Source organism: Salvelinus namaycush, chromosome 3, assembly GCF_016432855.1.
Source record: "Salvelinus namaycush isolate Seneca chromosome 3, SaNama_1.0, whole genome shotgun sequence".
Lineage (NCBI taxonomy): Eukaryota > Metazoa > Chordata > Actinopteri > Salmoniformes > Salmonidae > Salvelinus > Salvelinus namaycush.
The window spans coordinates 89,591,662-89,613,866 of NC_052309.1; positions in this window are offsets into that span (position 1 = coordinate 89,591,662).

A 22,205-nucleotide genomic window follows, 5' to 3' on the forward strand; every position below is an offset into this window, starting at 1 on the left:
CACATTCACTATGGTGAATCACTAAAACAATACAGAAATACACTACGGAAAAAGAAGGAACAGCACAGGTTAATATAAGCAAAAAACACATTTCTCCCACAGGGCCGTGGGGTGAGACAAGGATGCAGCTTAAGCCCCACCCTCTTCAACATATATATCAACGAATTGGCGCGGGCACTAGAAAAGTCTGCAGCACCCGGCCTCACCTTACTAGAATCTGAAGTCAAATGTCTACTGTTTGCTGATGGTCTGGTGCTTCTGTCACCAACCAAGGAGGGCCTACAGCAGCACCTAGATCTTCTGCACAGATTCCGTCAGACCTGGGCCATGACAGTATATCTCAGTAAGACCAAAATAATGGTGTTCCAAAAAAGGTCCAGTGGCCAGGACCACAAATACAAATTCCATCTAGACACCATTGCCCTAGAGCACACAAAAAACTATACATACCTTGGCCTAAACATCAGCGCCACAGGTAACTTCCACAAAGCTGTGAACGATCTGAGAGACAAGGCAAGAAGGGCATTCTATGCCATCAAAAGGAACATAAAATTCTACATGCCAATTAGGATCTGGCTAAAAATACTTGAATCAGTTATAGAACCCATTGCCCTTTATGGTTGTTAGGTCTGGGGTCCGCTCACCAACCAAGAAATCACAAAATGGGACACACACCATATTGAGACTCTGCATGCAGAATTCTGCAAAAATATCCTCCGTATACAACGTAGAACACCAAACAATGTATGCAGAGCAGAGTTTGGCCGATAGCCGCTAATTATCAAAATCCAGGAAAGAGACGTTAAATTCTACAACCACCTAAAAGGAAGCAATTCCCAAACCTTCCATAACAAAGCCATCACCTACAGAGAGATGAACCTGGAAAAGAGTCCCCTAAGCAAGCTGCTCCTGGGGCTCTGTTCACAAACACAAACACACCCCACAGAGCCCCAGGAAAGCAACACAATTAGACCCAACCAAATCATGAGAAAACAAAAAGAGAATTAAAAGATTAAACAGAGCAAACTAGAATGCCAATAAAGCCCCTTGAATTGATTTGAATAGCGGTGAAAGGTAGGAGCAGATAGCGGTGAAAGGTAAGAGATAGATGTGCATGTAAACGTATTCATTGTTAGGCTATTTTTATGTTATTTTCATAAAAGGTTAATAAATTAGCAGCTAAAAGTGGTACATAGCTATGGATAGTATACTGCAGGCTTTGTCACAAGCGGCCGTGATCGGGAGTCCCTTTGACCCAGTGTCGTCCGGGTTAGGAGAGGGTCCGGCCGGTGTAGGCCGTCATTATCACAACAATTTGTTCTTAACTGACTTGCCTAGTTTAAATAAAGGTTATATAAATAAAAATCTAATAAATAAATGTAAAATAAATAATAATAATAAAACAAGGTAGTGTTTTGAGGGCTGACTGTATTATTTGACATTAATAGACTGGTGTTACACATGAACAACTTTGTATCCAAGCTGGGAGAGAGTTTGAAGATGGCTCAGTCAAGCATGTTCAGGTACAACCTGCAATGTTTGAATTACTGAACAAGTAATTACATTAGTGCCACCAGCCAGCAGTCTAAAAACGGCAGCATTGCGACACGGTGTATAGCTCAGTGAAATGTTAGACTGATGACCAAATAGTTGTACCAATAAAAGTTTATCCATTAGCTAAAGCAAAGCTACACAGTACAAACCCTGGCACCACAGATAGCCTATCATATTCAATTTGCCGCATAGACACGTCGCAATATCAACACCATGGACAGCGATCGATAGCCTATCGGACTACTTAGTAAGTGGCTGTCTGGCTGACACGTTAGACTTCAGAGGGGGACCTTGCTGGGGTCCAGAGAAAGTGCGGTGCGCCACTGATCACAGGTCAGAGGTTAGAAGTTTTTGAGGAGCAGAACATGGGAATGGAGTTATTCGTTTTCCTCATAGATGATTGGCTTTCAAAGAGAGGCGCTTTGATCAGCCCAGCAGGAACACGCACAGTTAGCTAATAATGGTCCAATCGTCTCCAAGGTGGAGAGGTGGATAGTGGAAGGAGACCAGGAGAACACAAGGTAGTAAAAGGAGATATTAACAGGTTTAACAACAAGAGAGTCTCCCTTCACCCCAAGGCCACACTATAACAGGGATAACAACAAGAGAGTCTCCCTCCACCAAGGCCACACTATAACAGGTTTAACAACAAGAGAGTCTCCCTTCACCCCAAGGCCACACTATAACAGGTTTAACAACAAGAGAGACTCCCTTCACCCCAAGGCCACACTATAACAGGTTTAACAACAAGAGAGTCTCCCTTCACCCCAAGGCCACACTATAACAGGTTTAACAACAAGAGAGCCTCCCTTCCCCCCAAGGCCACACTATAACAGGTTTTCAACAAGAGAGACTCCCTTCACCCCAAGGCCACACTATAACAGGTTTAACAACAAGAGAGCCTCCCTTCCCCCAAGGCCACACTATAACAGGTTTAACAACAAGAGAGACTCCCTTCCCCCCAAGGCCACACTATAACAGGTTTAACAACAAGAGAGTCTCCCTCCACCCCAAAGCCACACTATAACAGGTTTAACAACAAGAGAGCCTCCCTTCACCCCAAGGCCACACTATAACAGGTTTAACAACAAGAGAGACTCCCTTCACCCAAGGCCACACTATAACAGGTTTAACAACAGGAGAGTCTCCCTCCACCCCAAGGCCACACTATAACAGGTTTAACAACAAGAGAGTCTCCCTCCACCCAAGGCCACACTATAACAGGTTTAACAACAGGAGAGTCTCCCTCCACCCCAAGGCCACACTATAACAGGTTTAACAACAGGAGAGTCCCCCTTCACCCCAAGGCCACACTATAACAAGTTTAACAACAGGAGAGTCTCCCTCCACCCCAAGGCCACACTATAACAGGTTTAACAACAGGAGAGTCTCCCTTCACACCAAGGCCACACTATAACAGGTTTAACAACAAGAGAGTCTCCCTTCACCCCAAGGCCACACTATAACAGGTTTAACAACAGGAGAGTCTCCCTCCACCCCAAGGCCACACTATAACAGGTTTAACAACAAGAGAGTCTCCCTCCACCCCAAGGCCACACTATAACAGGTTTAACAACAGGAGAGTCTCCCTTCACCCCAAGGCCACACTATAACAGGTTTAACAACAAGAGAGTCTCCCTCCACCCCAAGGCCACACTATAACAGGTTTAACAACAGGAGAGTCTCCCTTCACACCAAGGCCACACTATAACAGGATTTCAACAAGAGAGACTCCCTTCACCCCAAGGCCACACTATAACAGGCATAACAACAAGAGAGCCTCCCTTCACCCAAAGGCCACACACAGGGATAACAACAAGAGAGTCTCCCTCCACCAAGGCCACACTATAACAGGTTTAACAACAGGAGAGTCTCCCTCCACCAAGGCCACACTATAACAGGTTTAACAACAAGAGAGTCTCCCTTCACCCCAAGGCCACACTATAACAGGTTTTACAACAAGATAGTCTCCCTCCACCCAAGGCCACACTATAACAGGTTTCAACAAGATAGTCTCCCTCCACCCAAGGCCACACTATAACAGGTTTAACAACAAGAGAGTCTCCCTTCACCCCAAGGCCACACTATAACAGGTTTAACAACAAGAGAGCCTCCCTCCACCCCAAGGCCACACTATAACAGGTAAATAACAAGAGAGTCTCCCTCCACCCCAAGGCCACACTATAACAGGTTTAACAACAAGAGAGTCTCCCTTCACCCCAAGGCCACACTATAACAGGTTTAACAACAGAGAGTCCTCCCTCCACCCAAGGCCACACTATAACAGGTTAACAACAAGAGAGTACTCCCTCACCCCAAGGCCACACTATAACAGGTTAACACAAGAGAGTCTCCCTCCACCCCAAGGCCACACTATAACAGGTTTAACAACAAGAGAGTCTCCCTTCACCCCAAGGCCACACTATAACAGGTTTAACAACAAGAGAGATCTCCCTTCACCCCAAGGCCACACTATAACAGGTTTAACAACAGGAGAGTCTCCCTTCACCCCAAGGCCACACTATAACAAGTTAACAACAAGAGAGTCTCCCTTCACCCAAGGCCACACTATAACAGGATTAACAACAAGAGAGTCTCCCTCCACCCCAAGGCCACACTATAACAGGTTTAACAACAGGAGAGTCTCCCTCCACCCCAAGGCCACACTATAACAGGTTTAACAACAAGAGAGTCTCCCTCCACCAAGGCCACACTATAACAGGTTTAACAACATGAGAGTCTCCCTCCACCCCAAGGCCACACTATAACAGGTTTAACAACAGGAGAGTCTCCCTCCACCCCAAGGCCACACTATAACAAGTTTAACAACAGGAGAGTCTCCCTCCACCCCAAGGCCACACTATTACAGGTTTAACAACAGGAGAGTCTCCCTTCACACCAAGGCCACACTATAACAGGTTTAACAACAGGAGAGTCTCCCTTCACCCCAAGGCCACACTATAACAAGTTTAACAACAGGAGAGTCTCCCTCCACCCCAAGGCCACACTATAACAGGTTTAACAACAGGAGAGTCTCCCTTCACACCAAGGCCACACTATAACAGGTTTAACAACAAGAGAGTCTCCCTTCACCCCAAGGCCACACTATAACAGGTTTTCAACAAGAGAGTCTCCCTTCACACCAAGGCCACACTATAACAGGTTTAACAACAAGAGAGTCTCCCTCCACACCAAGGCCACACTATAACAGGTTTTCAACAAGAGAGCCTCCCTTCACCCAAGGCCACACTATAACAGGTTTAACAACAGGAGAGTCTCCCTCCACCCCAAGGCCACACTATAACAGGTTTAACAACAAGAGAGTCTCCCTCCACCCCAAGGCCACACTATAACAGGTTTAACAACAGGAGAGTCTCCCTTCACCCCAAGGCCACACTATAACAGGTTTAACAACAAGAGAGTCTCCCCCCACCCCAAAGCCACACTATAACAGGTTTAACAACAAGAGAGCCTCCCTTCACCCCAAGGCCACACTATAACAGGTTTAACAACAAGAGAGACTCCCTTCACCCCAAGGCCACACTATAACAGGTTTAACAACAGGAGAGTCTCCCTCCACCAAGGCCACACTATAACAGGTTTAACAACAAGAGAGTCTCCCTTCACCCCAAGGCCACACTATAACAGGTTTTCAACAAGATAGTCTCCCTCCACCCCAAAGCCACACTATAACAGGTTTTCAACAAGATAGTCTCCCTCCACCCCAAGGCCACACTATAACAGGTTTAACAACAAGAGTCTCCCTTCACCCCAAGGCCACACTATAACAAGTTTAACAACAAGAGAGCCTCCCTCCACCCCAAGGCCACACTATAACAGGTTTAACAACAAGAGTCTCCCTTCACCCCAAGGCCACACTATAACAAGTTTAACAACAAGAGAGCCTCCCTCCACCCCAAGGCCACACTATAACAGGTTAAATAACAAGAGAGTCTCCCTCCACCCCAAGGCCACACTATAACAGGTTTAACAACAAGAGAGTCTCCCTTCACCCCAAGGCCACACTATAACAGGTTTAACAACAGGAGAGTCTCCCTCCACCAAGGCCACACTATAACAGGTTTAACAACAAGAGAGACTCCCTTCACCCCAAGGCCACACTATAACAGGTTTAACAACAAGAGAGTCTCCCTCCACCCCAAGGCCACACTATAACAGGTTTAACAACAAGAGAGCCTCCCTTCACCCCAAGGCCACACTATAACAGGTTTTAACAACAAGAGAGTCTCCCTTCACCCCAAGGCCACACTATAACAGGTTTAACAACAGGAGAGTCTCCCTTCACCCCAAGGCCACACTATAACAAGTTTAACAACAAGAGAGTCTCCCTTCACCAAGGCCACACTATAACAGGATTAACAACAAGAGAGTCTCCCTCCACCCCAAGGCCACACTATAACAGGTTTAACAACAGGAGAGTCTCCCTCCACCCCAAGGCCACACTATAACAGGTTTAACAACAAGAGAGTCTCCCTCCACCCAAGGCCACACTATAACAGGTTTAACAACAGGAGAGTCTCCCTCCACCCCAAGGCCACACTATAACAGGTTTAACAACAGGAGAGTCTCCCTCCACCCCAAGGCCACACTATAACAAGTTTAACAACAGGAGAGTCTCCCTCCACCCCAAGGCCACACTATAACAGGTTTAACAACAGGAGAGTCTCCCTTCACACCAAGGCCACACTATAACAGGTTAACAATTTGTAAGTCGCTCTGGATAAGAGCGTCTGCTAAATGACTTAAATGTAAATGTAAATGTAACAACAGGAGAGTCCCCCTTCACCCCAAGGCCACACTATAACAAGTTTAACAACAGGAGAGTCTCCCTCCACCCCAAGGCCACACTATAACAGGTTTAACAACAGGAGAGTCTCCCTTCACACCAAGGCCACACTATAACAGGTTTAACAACAAGAGAGTCTCCCTTCACCCCAAGGCCACACTATAACAGGTTTTCAACAAGAGAGTCTCCCTTCACACCAAGGCCACACTATAACAGGTTTAACAACAAGAGAGTCTCCCCTCCACACCAAGGCCACACTATAACAGGTTTTCAACAAGAGAGCCTCCCTTCACCCCAAGGCCACACTATAACAGGTTTAACAACAGGAGAGTCTCCCTCCACCCCAAGGCCACACTATAACAGGTTTAACAACAAGAGAGTCTCCCTCCACCCCAAGGCCACACTATAACAGGTTTAACAACAGGAGAGTCTCCCTTCACCCCAAGGCCACACTATAACAGGTTTAACAACAAGAGAGTCTCAAACCCACCCCAAAGCCACACTATAACAGGTTTAACAACAAGAGAGCCTCCCTTCACCCCAAGGCCACACTATAACAGGTTTAACAGACAGGAGAGTCTCCCTCCACCCCAAGGCCACACTATAAACAAGTTTAACAACAGGAGAGTCTCCCTCCACCCCAAGGCCACACTATAACAGGTTTAACAACAGGAGAGTCTCCCTTCACACCAAGGCCACACTATAACAGGTTTAAACAACAGGAGAGTCCCCCTTCACCCCGAAGGCCACACTATAACAAGTTTAACAACAGGAGAGTCTCCCTCCACCCCAAGGCCACACTATAACAGGTTTAACAACAGGAAGTCTCCTTCACACCAAGGCCACACTATAACAGGTTTAACAACAAGAGAGTCTCCCTTCACACCCAAGGCCACACTATAACAGGTTTTCAACAAGAGAGTCTCCTTCACACCAAGGCCAACACTATAACAGGTTTAACAACAAGAGAGTCTCCCTCCACACCAAGGCCACACTATAACAGGTTTTCAACAAGAGAGCCTCCCTTCACCCCAAGGCCACACTATAACAGGTTTAAACAACAGGAGAGTCTCCCTCCACCCCAAGGCCACACTATAACAGGTTTAACAACAAGAGAGTCTCCCTCCACCCCAAGGCCACACTATAACAGGTTTAACAACAGGAGAGTCTCCCTTCACCCCAAGGCCACACTATAACAGGTTTAACAACAAGAGAGTCTCCCTCCACCCCAAAGCCACACTATAACAGGTTTAACAACAAGAGAGCCTCCCTTCACCCCAAGGCCACACTATAACAGGTTTAACAACAGGAGAGTCTCCCTCCACCCCAAGGCCACACTATAACAGGTTTAACAACAAGAGAGACTCCCTTCACCCCAAGGCCACACTATAACAGGTATAACAACAGGAGAGTCTCCCTTCACCCCAAGGCCACACTATAACAGGTTTAACAACAAGAGAGTCTCCCTTCACACCAAGGCCACACTATAACAGGTTTAACAACAGAGAGTCTCCCTCCACCCCAAGGCCACACTATAACAGGTTTAACAACAAGAGAGCCTCCCTTCACCCCAAGGCCACACTATAACAGGTTTAACAACAAGAGAGACTCCCTTCACCCCCAAGGGCCACACTATAACAGGTTTAACAACAAGAGAGCCTCCCTTCACCCCAAGGCCACACTATAACAGGTTTTCAACAAGAGAGTCCCCCCTTCACCCCAAGGCCACACTATAACTGGTTTAACAACAAGAGAGTCTCCCTCCACCCCAAGGCCACACTATAACAGGTTTAACAACAGGAGAGTCTCCCTCCACCCCAAGGCCACACTATAACAGGTTTAACAACAAGAGAGTCTCCCTCCACCAAGGCCACACTATAACAGGTTTAACAACAGGAGAGTCTCCCTCCACCAAGGCCACACTATAAACAGGTTTAACAACAAGAGAGCCTCCCTTCACCCCAAGGCCACACTATAACAGGTTTTCAACAAGAGAGTCTCCCTTCACCCCAAGGCCACACTATAACAGGGATAACAACAGGAGAGTCTCCCTCCACCCAAGGCCACACTATAACAGGTTTAACAACAAGAGAGACTCCCTTCACCCCAAGGGCCACACTATAACAGGTTTAACAACAAGAGAGTCTCCCTCCACCCCAAGGCCACACTATAACAGATTTAACAACAAGAGAGCCTCCCTTCACCCCAAGGCCACACTATAACAGGTTTTCAACAAGAGAGTCTCCCTTCACACCAAGGCCACACTATAAACAAGTTTAACACAGGAGAGTCTCCCTTCACCCCAAGGCCACACTATAACAGGTTTAACAACAAGAGAGTCTCCCTTCACACCAAGGCCACACTATAACAGGTTTAACACAAGAGAGTCTCCCTCCACCCCAAGGCCACACTATAACAGTTTAACAACAAGAGAGCCTCCCTTCACCCCAAGGCCACACTATAACAGGTTTAACAACAAGAGAGACTCCCTTCACCCCAAGGCCACACTATAACAGGTTTAACAACAAGAGAGCCTCCCTTCACCCCAAGGCCACACTATAACAGGTTTTCAACAAGAGAGTCCCCCTTCACCCCAAGGCCACACTATAACTGGTTTAACAACAAGAGAGTCTCCCTCCACCCCAAGGCCACACTATAACAGGTTTAACAACAGGAGAGTCTCCCTCCACCCCAAGGCCACACTATAACAGGTTTAACAACAAGAGAGTCTCCCTCCACCAAGGCCACACTATAACAGGTTTAACAACAGGAGAGTCTCCCTCCACCAAGGCCACACTATAACAGGTTTAACAACAAGAGAGCCTCCCTTCACCCCAAGGCCACACTATAACAGGTTTTCAACAAGAGAGTCTCCCTTCACCCCAAGGCCACACTATAACAGGGATAACAACAGGAGAGTCTCCCTCCACCAAGGCCACACTATAACAGGTTTAACAACAAGAGAGTCTCCCTTCACCCCAAGGCCACACTATAACAGGTTTAACAACAAGAGAGTCTCCCTCCACCCCAAGGCCACACTATAACAGATTTAACAACAAGAGAGCCTCCCTTCACCCCAAGGCCACACTATAACAGGTTTTCAACAAGAGAGTCTCACTTCACACCAAGGCCACACTATAACAGGTTTAACAACAGGAGAGTCTCCCTTCACCCCAAGGCCACACTATAACAGGTTTTCAACAAGAGAGTCTCCCTTCACACCAAGGCCACACTATAACAGGTTTAACAACAAGAGAGTCTCCCTCCACCCCAAGGCCACACTATAACAGGTTTAACAACAAGAGAGCCTCCCTTCACCCCAAGGCCACACTATAACAGGTTTAACAACAAGAGAGACTCCCTTCACCCCAAGGCCACACTATAACAGGTTTAACAACAAGAGAGTCCCCCTTCACCCCAAGGCCACACTATAACTGGTTTAACAACAAGAGAGTCTCCCTCCACCCCAAGGCCACACTATAACAGGTTTTCAACAAGAGAGTCTCCCTCCACCCCAAGGCCACACTATAACAGGTTTAACAACAGGAGAGTCTCCCTCCACCCCAAGGCCACACTATAACAGGTTTAACAACAGAGAGTCTCCCTCCACCAAGGCCACACTATAACAGGTTTAACAACAGGAGAGTCTCCTCACCAGGCACACTATAACAGGTTTAACAACAAGAGAGCCTCCCTTCACCCCAAGGCCACACTATAACAGGTTTAACACAAGAGAGTCTCCCTCCACCCCAAGGCCACACTATAACAGGTTTAACAACAAGAGAGCCTCCCTTCACCCCAAGGCCACACTATAACAGGTTTAACAACAAGAGAGACTCCCTTCACCCCAAGGCCACACTATAACAGGTTTAACAACAAGAGAGCCTCCCTTCACCCAAAAGGCCACACTATAACAGGTTTTCAATTTTTTTTTTTTTGTTTTTTTTTTTTTTTTTTTTTTTTTTTTTTTTTTTTTTTTTTTTTTTTTTTTTTTTTTTTTTTTTTTTTATATTCACAGGGTCCTGGTTGAATCTGTCATGTTATCTATTACACAAGGTTCTTGGTATCCGTCATGTATATATTACTCAGGGCGGTTGACTGTCCTGTTATAGTCTACACAGGGGTCTGGTGATCTGTCCTGTTTATATTTCACATGGTCTGGGTGATTTGTACATGTTATATATTACACAGGGTCTGTTTGATCTGTCATGTATATATTACACAGGGTCTGGTTGATCTGTCATGTTATATATTACACAGGGTCTGGTTGATCTGTCCTGTTATATATTCACAGGGTCTGTTATCTGTCTGTTATATATTACACAGGGTCTGTTGACTGTTCTGTGTTATATATTACACAGGGTCTGGTTGATCTGTCCTGTTTATATTACCAGGTCTGGTTGATCTGTCCTGTTATATATTACACAGGGTCTGGTTGATTCTGTCTGTTAATATTACACAGGTCTGGTTGTCTGTCCTGTTATATATTACACAGGGTCGGGTTGATCTGTCATGTTATATATTACACAGGGTCTGGTTGATCTGTCCTGTTCTATATTACACAGGGTCTGGTTGATCTGTCCCCTGTTATAATTACCACGGTCTTTGATCTGTCCTGTTATATATTACACAGGGTCGTGATCTGTCCTGTTATATATTACACAGGTCTGTTGATCTGTCCTGTTTATATTACACAGTGTCTGGTTGATCTGTCCTGTTATATATTACACAGGGTCTGTTATCTGGTCCTGTTATATATTTACAACAGGTCTGGTTGATCTGTCCTGTTATATATTACACAGGGTCTGTTGACTGTCCTGTTATATATTACACAGGGTCTGGTTGATCTGTCCTGTTATATATTACACAGGGTCTGTATCTGTCCTGTTATATTTACACAGGTCTGGTTATCTGTCCTGTTTATATTTACACAGGGTCTGTTGATCTGTCCTGTTATATATTACACAGGGTCTGGTTGAATCTGTCCTGTTATATATTACACAGGGTCTGGTTGAACTGTCGTTATATATTACACAGTCTGGTTTTATTTGTCCTTTATATATTCCCAGGGTCTGGTTGATCTGTCCTGTTATATATTACACACGGGTCTGGTTGATTCTGTCCTGTTATATATTACACAGGTCTGGTTGATCTGTCCTGTTATATATTACACAGGGTCTGGTTGATCTGTCCTGTTATATATTACACAGGTCTGGTTGATCTGTCCTGTTATATATTACACAGGGTCTTGGTTGGATCTTGTCATGTTTATATATTACACAGGGTCTGTTTGATTGTCCTGTTATATAATTAACAGGGTCTGTATCTGTTCCTGTTATATATTACACAGGGTCTGTATCTGTCCTGTTATATATTCACCAGGGTCTGGTTGTCTGTCTGTTATATATTACACAGGGTCTGGTTATCTGTCTGTTATATATTACACAGGGTCTGGTTGATCTGTCCTTTATATATATTACACAGGGTCTGGTTGATCTGTCCCTGTTTATATTACACAGGTCTGGTTGTCTGTCCTGTTATATATATTACACAGGTATAGTTGAGTCTGTCCTGTTATATATTACACAGGTTCTGGTTGATCTGTCTGTTATATATTACACAGAGGTCTGGTTATCTGTCCTGTTATATATTATACCAGGGTCTGGTTGTCTGTCCTGTTATATATTAACAGGGTCTGGTTTTCTGTCATTTTATATATTACACAGGGTCTGGTTGATCTGTCCTGTTTCTATATTACACAGGGTCTGGTTGAATGTTCCTGTTATTATTTACAGTGTCTGGTTACTGTCCTGTTATTATTACACAGGTCTGTGACCTGTCCTGTTATATATTACACAGGGTCTGGTTGATCTGTCCTGATATATAGTTACACAGGGTCTGGTTGATCTGTCCTGTTATATATTACACAGGGTCTGTATCTGTCCTGTTATATATTACACAGGGTCTGGTTGAGTCTGTCCTGTTATATATTACACAGGGTCTGGTTGTCTGTCATGTTATATATTACCCAGGGTCTGGTTGATCTGTTCCTGTTATATATTACACAGGGTTTGGTTGATCTGTCCTGTTATATATTACACAGGGTCTGGTTGATCTGTCCCTGTTATATATTACACATGGTCTGGTTGATCTGTCCTGTTATATATTACACAGGGTCTGGTTGATCTGTCATGTTATATATTACACAGGTCTGGTTGATCTGTCCTGTTATATATTACACGGGTCTGGTTGATCTGTCATGTTATATATTACACAGGGTCTGTTTGATCTGTCCTGTATATATTACACAGGGTCTGTTGATCTGTCCTGTTATATATTACACAGGGTCTGTATCTGTCCTGTTATATATTACACAGGGTCTGTTGATCTGTCCTGTTATATATTACACAGGGTCTGGTTGATCTGTCCTGTTTATATTACACAGGGTCTGGTTGATCTGTCCTGTTATATATTACACAGGGCCTGGTTGATCTGTCATGTTATATATTACACAGGGTCTGGTTGTCTGTCCTGTTTATATATTACACAGGGTCCTGGTTGATCTGTCCTGTTTATATATTACACGGGGTCTGTATGCTGTCCCTGTTAATATTACACAGGGTCTGGTTGATCTGTCATGTTATATATTACACAGGGTCTGGTATCTGTCCTGTTATAATATTACACAGGGTCTGGTTGATCTGTCCTGTTATATATTATAACGGGTCTGTTGATCTGTCTGTTTATATATCACAGGGTTGTATACTGTCCTGTTATATATTTACACAGGGTCTGGTTGATCTGTCTTGTTATATATTACACAGGGTCTGGTTGATCTGTCCTGTTATATATTCCACGGGTCTGTATATCTGTCCTGTTTATATATTACACAGGGTCTGTGATTCTGTCATGTTATATATTACACAGGGTCTGGTTGATCTGTCATGTTATATAACACGGGTCTGGTTGATCTGTCCTGTTATATATTACACAGGGTCTGGTTGATCTGTCATGTTATATATTACACAGGGTCTGTTCTGTCCTGTTATATATTACACAGGGTCTGGTTGATCTGTCATGTTATATATTACACAGGGTCTGGTTGATCTGTCATGTTATATATTACACAGGTCTGGTTTGATCTGTCATGTTATATATTACACAGGGTCTGTATCTGTCCTGTATTATTACACAGGGTCTGGTTGACTGTCTGTTATTATTACACGGGGCTGTATCTGTCCTGTTATATATTACACAGGGTCTGGTTTGTCTGTCCATGTTATATTTACACAGGTCTGGTTGATCTGTCATGTTATATATTACACAGGGTCTGGTTGATCTGTCTGTTATATATCACAGGGTCTGGTTGATCTGTCATGTTTATATATTTCACAGGGTCTGGTTATCTGTCCTGTTATATATTACACAGGGTCTGGTTGATCTGTCTGTTATATATTCAACAGGGTCTGGTTGATCTGTCCTGTTATATATTACACAGGGTCTGGTTATCTGTCATGTTATATATTACACAGGGTCTGTTTGATCTGTCCTGTTATATATTACACAGGGTCTGGTTGATCTGTCCTGTTATATATTCACAGGGTCTGGTTGATCTGTTCTGTATATATTAACACAGGGTCTGGTTGATCTGTCCTGTTATATATTACACAGGGTCTGTTGATTTCATGTCATGTTATATATTACACAGGGTCTGGTTGATCTGTCATGTTATATATTACACAGGGTCTGGTTGATTTGTCCTGTTATATATTACACAGGTCGGTTGATCTGTCATGTTTTATTTACACAGGGTCTGGTTGATCTTCATGTTTATATATTACCAGGGTCTGGTTGATCTGTCCTGTTATATATTACACAGGGTCTGGTTGATCTGTCATGTTATATATTACACAGGGTCTGTATCTGTCCGTTATATATTACACAGGGTCTGTTGATCTGTCCTGTTATATATTACACAGGGTCTGGTTGATCTGTCATGTTTATATATACACAGGTCTGGTTGATCTGTCATGTTATATATTACACAGGGTCTGGTTGATTCTGTCCTGTTATATATACACAGGGTCTGGTTGATCTGTCTGTTATATATTACACAGGGTCTGTTTTTCCTGTTATATATTCACAGGGTCTTGTTGATCTGTCGTTATGTTATATTACACAGGGTCTGGTTGATCGGTCATGTTATATTTAACATTCGGGTTGTCTGTCTGTTAATATTACACAGGGTCTGGTTGATCTGTCCTGTTATATATTACACGGGTCTGGTTGATCTGTCCTGTTTATATTACACAGGGTCTGTTGATCTGTCATGTTATATATTACACAGGGTCTGGTTGATCTGTCTGTTATATATTACACAGGGTCTGGTTGATCTGTCATGTTATAATATACACAGGGTCTGTATCTGTCCTGTTTATATATTACACAGGGTCTGGTTGACCTGTCCTGTTATATATTACACAGGGTCTGTATCTGTCCTGTTATATATTACACAGGGTCTGGTTGATCTTGTCATGTTATATATTACACAGGGTCTGGTTGATCTGTCATGTTATATATTACACAGGGTCTGGTTGATCTGTCATGTTATTATTAACAGTCTGGTTGATCTGTATGTTATATATTCACAGGGTCTGTATCTGTCCTGTTATATATTACACAGGGTCTGGTTGATCTGTCATGTTATATATTACACAGGGTCTGGTTGATCTGTCCTGTTATATATTACACAGGGTCTGGTTGATCTGTCATGTTATATATTACACGGGTCTGGTTGATCTGTCCTGTTATATATTACACAGGGTCTGGTTGATCTGTCCTGTTATATATTACACAGGGTCTGGTTGATCTGTCCTGTATATATAACACAGTCTGTTGATCTGTCCTTTTTTATATATTACACAGGTCTGGTTGATCTGTCATGTTATATATACACAGGGTCTGGTTGATCTGTCCTGTTATATATTACACAGGGTCTGTATCTGTCATGTTATATATTCACAGTGTCTGGTTGACTGTCATGTTTATATTACACAGGGTCTGGTTGATCTGTCCTGTTATATATTACACAGGGTCTGGTTGTCTGTCCTGTTATATATTACACAGGGTCTGTTGATCTGTCCTGTTATTATATTACACAGGGTCTGGTTGATCTGTCCTTTATATATTACACAGGGTCTGGTTGATCTTCTGTTTATATATTCCCAGGGTCTGGTTATCTGTCGTTATATATTACACAGGGTCTGGTTGATCTGTCCTGTTATCTATTACACAGGGTCTGGTTAACTGTCCTGTTATATATTACACAGGGTCTGGTTGAACTGTCCTGTTATATATTACACAGGGTCTGGTTGAACTGTCCTGTTATATATACACAGGGTCTGGTTGAACTGTCCTTGATATATTACACAGGGTCTGTTGATCTGTTCCTGTTATATATTACACAGGGTCTGGTTGATCTGTCCTGTTATATATTACACAGGGTCTGGTGTCTGTCCTGTTATATATTACACAGGGTCTGGTTGATCTGTCATGTTATATATTACACAGGGTCTGTTTGATCTGTCTGTTATATATTACACAGGGTCTGGTTGTCTGTCCTGTTATATATTACACAGGGTCTGGTTGATCTGTCATGTTATATATTACACAGGTCTGGTTGATCGTCATGTTTATATTATACACAGGGTCTCGTTGATCTGTCATGTTATATATACACAGGGTCTGTATCTGTCCTGTTATATATTAACAGGGTCTGTTTGATCGTCCTGTTATATATTACACAGGGTCTGGTTGATCTGTCCTGTTATATATTACACAGGGTCTGTTGATCTGTCCTGTTATATATTACACAGGGCTGGTTGATCTGTCTGTTATATATTACCACAGGGTCTGGTTGTCTGTCCTGTTTATATTACACAGGGCTGGTTGATCTGTCCTGTTATATATTACACAGGGTCTGTATCTGTCCTGTTATATATTACACAGGGTCCTGGTTGATCTGTCATGTTATATATTACACAGGTCTGGTTGATCTGTCCTGTTTATATATTACCCAGGGTCTGTTTTTGATCTGTCCTGTATATATTACACAGGGCTGGTTGATCTGTCTGTTATATATTACACAGGGTCTGGTTGATCTGTCCTGTTATATATTACACAGGGTCTGGTTGATCTGTCCTGTTATATATTACACAGGGTCTGTATCTGTCCTGTTATATATTACACAGGGTCTGTATCTGTCCTGTTATATATTACACAGGTCTTGTTGATCTGTCATGTTATATATTACACAGTGTCTGGTTGATCTGTCATGTTATATATTACACAGGTTCTGGTTGATCTGTCCTGTTATATATTACACAGGGTCTGGTTGATCTGTCATGTTATTATAATACACAGGGCTGTATCTGTCCTGTTATATATTACACAGGGTCTGGTTGATCTGTCATGTTATATATTACACAGGGTCTGGTTGATCTTCATGTTATATATTCACAGGGTCTGGTTGATCTGTCATGTTATATATTACACAGGGTCTGTATCTGTCCTGTTATATATTACACAGGGTCTGGTTGACCTGTCCTGTTATATATTACACAGGGTCTGTATCTGTCCTGTTATATATTACACAGGGTCGGGTTGATCTGTCTGTTATATATTACACAGGGTCTGGTTGATCTGTCATGTTATATATTACACAGGGTCTGGTTGATCTGTCAGGTATATATTACACAGGGTCTGGTTGATCTGTCTGTTATATATTCACAGGGTCTGTATCTGTCCTGTTATATATTACACAGGGTCTGGTTGATCTGTCATGTTATATATTACACAGGGTCTGTTTGATCTGTCCTGTTATATATTACACAGGTCTGTTGATCTGTCATGTTATATATTACAAGGGTCTGGTTGATCTGTCCTGTTAATATTACACAGGGTCTGGTTATCTGTCCTGTTATATATTACACAGGGTCTGGTTGATCTGTCTGTATATATTAACAGGGTCTGTTGATCTGTCCTGTTATATATTACACAGGGTCTGGTTGATCTGTCATGTATATATTACACAGGGTCTGGTTGATCTGTCATTTTATATATTACACAGGGTCTGGTTGCTCTGTCCTGTTTATATTACACAGGGTCTGGTTGATCTGTCATGTTATATATTACACAGGGTCTGGTTGATCTGTCATGTTATATATTACACAGGGTCTGGTTGATCTGTCCTGTTATAATTACACAGGGTTTGTTGATCTGTCATGTATATATTACACAGGGTCTGTATCTGTCCTGTTATATATTACACAGGGTCTGGTTGATCTGTCCTGTTATTATTTCACAGGGTCGGTTGATCTGTCATGTTATATATTACTACAGGTCTGGTTGATCTGTCATGTTTATATTACACGGGTCTGGTTGATCTGTCTGTTATATATTACACAGGGTCTGGTTGATCTGTCCTGTTATATATTACACAGGTCTGTTATGCTGTCTGTTATATATTCACAGCGGTCTTGTTGATCTGTCATGTTATATATTACACAGGGTCTGGTTGATCTGTCATGTTATATATTACACAGGGTCTGGTTTGATCTGTCCTGTTATATATTACACAGGGTCTGTTGATCTGTCCATGTTATATATTACACGGGTCTGTATCTGTCCTGTTATATATTACACAGGGTCTGGTTGATCTGTCATTTTTATATATTACACAGGGTCTGGTGATCTGTCATTTTATATTACACAGGGTCTGGTTGATCTGTCATGTTATATATTACACAGGGTCTGTATCTGTCCTGTTATATATCACAGGGTCTGGTTGACTTCCCTGTTATATATTACACAGGGTCTGTATCTGTCCTGTTATATATTACACAGGGTCTGGTTGATCTGTCATGTTATATATTTACACAGGGTCTGGTTGATCTGTCCTGTTATATATACACAGGGTCTGGTTGATCTGTCATGTTATATTACACAGGGTCTGGTTGATCTGTCTGTTATTATATTCACAGGTCTGTATCTGTCATGTTATATATTACACAGGGTCTGGTTGTCTGTCATGTTATATATTACACAGGGTCTAGTTGATCTGTCCTGTTATATATTACACAGGGTCTGGTGATCTGTCATGTTATATATTACAAAGGGTCTGGTTGATCTGTCCTGTTATATATTACACAGGGTCTGGTTGGTCTGTCCTGTTATATATTACACAGGGTCTGGTTGATCTGTCTGTGTATATATTAACACAGGGTCTGGTTGATCTGTCCTGTTATATATTACACAGGGTCTGGTTGATCTGTCCATGTTATATATTACACAGGGTCTGGTTTATCCATTTATATATGTACACAGGGTCTGGTTGATCTGTCCTGTTATATATTACCAGGCGTTGATCTGTCTGTATATTACACAGGGTCTGGTTTGATCTGTCGTTATATATTACACAGGGTCTGGTTGATCTGTCCTGTTATAATTACACAGGGTCTGGTTGATCTGTCATGTTATATATTACACAGGGTCTGTATCTGTCCTGTTTATATATTACACAGGTCTGGTGATCTGTCCTGTTATATATACACAGGGTCTGGTTGATCTGTCTTTATATATTACACAGGGTCGGGTTGATCTGTCATGTTATATATTACACAGGGTCTGGTTGATCTGTCCTGTTCTATTTACACAGGGTCTGGTTGATCTGTCCTGTTATATATTATCACAGGGTTGGTTGATCTGTCCTGTTATATATTACACAGGGTCTGGTTGATCTGTCCTGTATATATTACACAGGGTCTGGTTGATCTGTCATGTTAATATTACACAGGGTCTGGTTGATCTGTCCTGTTAATATTACACAGGGTCTGGTGATCTTCCTGTTATATATTACACAGGGTCTGTATCTGTCCTGTTATATATTACACAGGGCCTGGTTGATCTGTCACTGTTATATATTACACAGGGTCTGGTGTGATCTGTCCTGTTTATATTACACAGGGTCTGTGATCTGTCCTGTTATATATTACACAGGGTCTGGTTGATCTGTCCTGTTATATATTACACAGGGTCTGTATCTGTCCTGTTATATATTACACAGGGTTCTGGTTGATCTGTCCGTTATATATTACACAGGGTCTGTGATCTGTCCTGTTATATATTATACAGTGTCTGTATCTGTCCTGTATATATTTACACAGGGTCTTGTTGATCTGTCCTGTTATATATTACACAGGGTCTGGTTGATCTGTCATGTTATATATTACACAGGGTCTGGTTGATCTGTCCTGTTATATATTACACAGAGGTCTGTTCTGTCATGTTATATATTACACAGGGTCTGGTTGAACTGTCATGTTATATATTACACAGGTCTGGTTGATCTGTCCTGTTTATATTACACAGGGTCTGGTTTGATATGTCCTGTTTATATTAACACAGGTCTGTTGATCTGTCCTGTTATATTTACACAGGGTCTGGTTGATCTGTCCTGTTATATATTAACACAGGTCTGGTTGAATCTGTCCTGTTATATATTACACAGGGTCTGTGATCTGTCTCGGTTATATATTACACAGGGTCTGGTTGATCCTGTCATGTTATATTTACACAGGGTCTGGTTGAACTGTCCTGTTTATATATTACACAGGTCTGGTTGACTGTCTGTTATATATTACACAGGGTCTGGTTGATCTGTCCTGTTATATATTACACAGGGTCTGGTTGACTGTCCTGTTATATATTACACAGGGTCTGTTGATCTGTCTGTTTATATATTACACAGGGTCTGGTTGATCTGTCTGTTATTATTACACAGGGTCTGGTTGATCTGTCCTGTTATATATTACACAGGGTCTGGTTGATCTGTCCTGTTATATATACACAGGGTCTGGTTGATCTGTCATGTTATATATTACACAGGGTCTGGTTGATCTGTCCTGTTATATATTACACAGGGTCTGGTTGATCTGTCCTGTTATATATTACACAGGGTCTGGTGATCTGTCATGTTATATATTACAAAGGGTCTGTGATCTGTCCTGTTATAATTACACAGGGTCTGTTCTGTCCTGTTAATTTACACAGGGTCTGTTGATCTGTCCTGTTATATATTACACAGGTCTGGTTGATCTGTCTGTTATATATTACACAGGTCGGTTGATCTGTCTGTTATATATACACAGGGTCTGTTCTGTCATGTTATATATACAGGGTCTGTTGGTCTGTCTGTTATATATACACAGGGTCTGTTGATCTGTCTGTTATATATTACACAGGGGTCTGTATCTGTCCTGTTATATATACACAGGGTCTGGTTGATCTGTCATGTTATATATTACACAGGGTCTGGTTGATCTGTCCTGTTATATATTACACAGGTCTGGTTGATCTGTCTGTTATTATTCCGGGTCTGGTTGATCTGTCTCTGTTATATATTACACAGGGTCTGGTTGATCTGTCACTGTTATATATTACACAGGGTCTGTTGATCTGTCACCTGTTTTTATATTACACAGGGTCCTGTATCTGTCCTGTTATATATTAAACAGGTCTGTATCTGTCCTGTTATATATTACACAGGGTCTGTTGATCTGTCATGTTATATATTACACAGGGTCTGGTTGATCTGTCATGTTATATATTACACAGGGTCTGGTTGATCTGTCTGTTATATATTACACAGGTTGGTTGATCTGTCATGTTATTATTACCAGTCTGTATCGTCCTGTTATATATACACAGGGTCTGGTTGATCTGTCATGTTATATATTACACAGGTCTGTTATCTGTCCTGTTATATATACAGGGTCTGTTGATCTGTCCTGTTATATATTACACAGGTCTTGTTGACTGTCTGTTATATTTACACAGGGTCTGGTTGATCTGTCCTGTGTATTATTACACAGGGTTCTGTGTTGATCTGTCATGTATATATACACAGGGTCTGGTTGATCTGTCATGTTATATATTACACAGGGTCTGGTTATCTGTCCTTTATATATTACACAGGGTCTGGTTGATCTGTCATGTTTATATTACACAGGGTCTGGTTGATCTGTCATGTTATATATTACACAGGGTCTGGTTGATCTGTCATGTTATATATTACACAGGGTCTGTATCTGTCCTGTTATATATTACACAGGGTCTGGTTGATCTGTCCTGTATATATTACACAGGGTCTGGATCTGTCCTGTTATATATTACACAGGGTCTGGTTGATCTGTCATGTTATATATTACACAGGGTCTGGTTATTCTGCTGTTATATATTACACAGGGTCTGGTTGATCTGTCATGTTATATATTACACAGGTCTGTTGATCTGTCCTGTTATATATTCACAGGGTCTGTATCTGTCCTGTTATATTTACACAGGGTCTGGTTGATCTGTCATGTTATATATTACACAGGGTCCTGGTTGATCTGTCCGTTATATATTACACGGGTCTGTGATCTGTCATGTTATATATTACACAGGGTCTGGTTGATCTGTTCCTGTTATATATTACACAGGGTCTGGTTGATCTGTCCTGTTATATATTACACCGGGTCTGGTTGATCTGTCTGTATATATTACACAGGGTCTGGTTGATCTGTCTGTTATATATTACACAGGGTCTGGTTGATCTGTCATGTTATATATTACACAGGGTCTGGTTGATCTGTCCTGTTTATATATTACACAGGGTCTGGTTGATCTGTCTGTTATATATATACAACAGGGTCTGGTTGATCTGTCATGTTATATATTACACAGGGTCTGGTTGACTGTCATGTTATATATTCACAGGGTCGGTTGATCTGTTCTGTTATATATT